The sequence below is a fragment of the Somniosus microcephalus genome, chromosome 8 (genome assembly GCF_052327205.1).
Source record: "Somniosus microcephalus isolate GS21.2 chromosome 8, FLI_Smic_1.0, whole genome shotgun sequence".
Lineage (NCBI taxonomy): Eukaryota > Metazoa > Chordata > Chondrichthyes > Squaliformes > Somniosidae > Somniosus > Somniosus microcephalus.
The window spans coordinates 111,556,365-111,558,825 of NC_140994.1; positions in this window are offsets into that span (position 1 = coordinate 111,556,365).

Consider the following 2,461-nt stretch of genomic DNA (forward strand, 5'->3'; position numbering starts at 1 on the left):
GTGTATTATTATAGAGCAGTTACAGACTGTAGTGTGTTATTACTGAGCAGTTACAGACTTCAGTGTGTTATTACAGAGCAGTTACAGACTGTAGTGAGTTATTACAGAGCAGTTACAGACTGTAGTGAGATATTATAGAGCAGTTACAGACTGCAGTGTGTTATTACAGAGCAGTTACCGACTGTAGTGAGTTATTGTAGAGCAGTTACAGACTGCAGTGTCTTATTACAGAGCAGTTACAGACTGTAGTGAGTTATTATAGTGCTGTTACAGACAGCAGTGTGTTATTACAGAGCAGTTACAGACGGTAGTGAGTTATTATAGAGCAGTTACAGACTGTAGTGAGTTATTATAGAGCAGTTACAGACTGTAGTGAGTTATTATAGAGCAGTTACAGACTGTAGTGTGTTATTATAGAGCAGTTACAGACAGCAGTGTGTTATTACAGAGCAGTTACAGACGGTAGTGAGTTATTACAGAGCAGTTATAGACTGTAGTGAATTATTATAGAGCAGCTACAGACTGTAGTGAGTTATTATAGAGCAGTTACAGACTGCAGTGTGTTATTACAGAGCAGTTACAGACAGTAGTGAGTTATTATAGAGCAGTTACAGACTGCAGTGTGTTATTATAGAGCAGTTACAGACTGTAGTGAGTTATAGAGCAGTTACAGACTGCAGTGTGTTATTACAGAGCAGTTACAGACAGTAGTGAGTTATTATAGAGCAGTTACAGAATTAGTGAGTTATTATAGAGCAGTTACAGACTGCAGTGAGTTATTATAGAGCAGTTACAGACTGCAGTGTGTTATTACAGAGCAGTTACTGACTGTAGTGAGTTATTAAAGAGCAGTTACAGACTGCAGTGTGTTTTTATAGAGCGGTTACAGACTGTAGTGATTTATTATAGAGCAGTTACAGACTGTTGTGAGTTATTATAGAGCAGTTACAGACTGTAGTGAGTTATTATAGAGCAGTTACAGACTGTAGTGAGTTATTATAGAGCAGTTACAGAATGTAGTGAGTTATTATAGAGCAGTTACAGATTGTAATGATTTATTATGGAGTAGTTACAGACTGCAGTGAGTTATTATAGAGCAGTTACAGACTGTAGTGAGTTATTATAGAGCAGTTTCAGACCAGTGAATTATTATAGAGCAGTTACAGACAGCAGTGTGTTATACAGCAGTTAAAGACTAGTGAATTATTATAGAGCAGTTACAGACTGTAGAGGGTTTTTATTGAGCAGTTACAGACTGTAGTGAGTTATTACAGAGCAGTTACAGACTGTAGTGAGTTATTATAGAGCAGTTACAGACTGAAGTGTGTTATTATAGAGCAGTTTCAGGCTAGTGAATTATTATAGAGCAGCTACAGACTGCAGTATGTTATTATAGAGCAGTTACAGACTGCAGTGTGTTATTACAGAGAAGTTACTGACTCCAGTGAGTTATTATAGTGCAGTTACAGACTGTACTGATTTATTATAGTTACAGACTGTCGTGAGTTATAATAGAACACTTACAGACTATAGTGAGTTATTATAGAGAGCAACGACAGACTAGTGAGTTATTATAGAGCAGTTACATACTGCAGTGCGTTATTACAGATCAGTTACAGACTGTAGTGAGTTATTACAGAGCAGTTACAGACTGCAGTGTGTTATTACAGAGCAGTTACAGACTGTAGTGAGTTATTATAGAGCAGTTACATACTGCAGTGCGTTATTACAGATCAGTTACAGACTGTAGTGAGTTATTACAGAGCAGTTACAGACTGCAGTGTGTTATTACAGAGCAGTTACAGACTGTAGTGAGTTATTACAGAGCAGTTACAGACTGCAGTGCGTTATTACAGTGCAGTTACAGACTGTAGTGAGTTATTAAAGAGCAGTTACAGACTGTAGTGAGTTATTATAGAGCAGTTACAGACTGCAGTGTGTTATTATAGAGCAGTTACAGACTAAAGTGATTTATTATAGAGCAGTTGCAGACTGTAGTGAGTTATTATAGAGCAGTTACAGACTGTAGTGAGTTATTACAGATCAGTTACAGACTGTAGTGAGTAATTATAGAGCAGTTACAGACTGTAGTGAGTTATTATAGAGCAGTTACAGACTGCAGTGTGTTATTGTAAAGCAGTTACAGGCTGTAGTGAGTTATTATTGAGCAGTTACAAACTGTTGTGTGTTATTATAGAGCAGTTACAGACTGTAGTGAGTTATTATAGAGCAGTTGCAGAATGTAGTGAGTTATTATAGAGCAGTTACAGATTGTAGTGATTTATTATGGAGCAGTTACAGACTGTAGTGAGTTATTATAGAGCAGTTACAGGCTGTAGTGTGTTATTATAGAGCAGTTTCAGACTAGTGAATTATTATAGAGCAGTTACAGACAGCAGTGTGTTATTATAGAGCAGTTAAAGACTAGTGAATTATTATACCGCAGTTACAGACTGTAGTG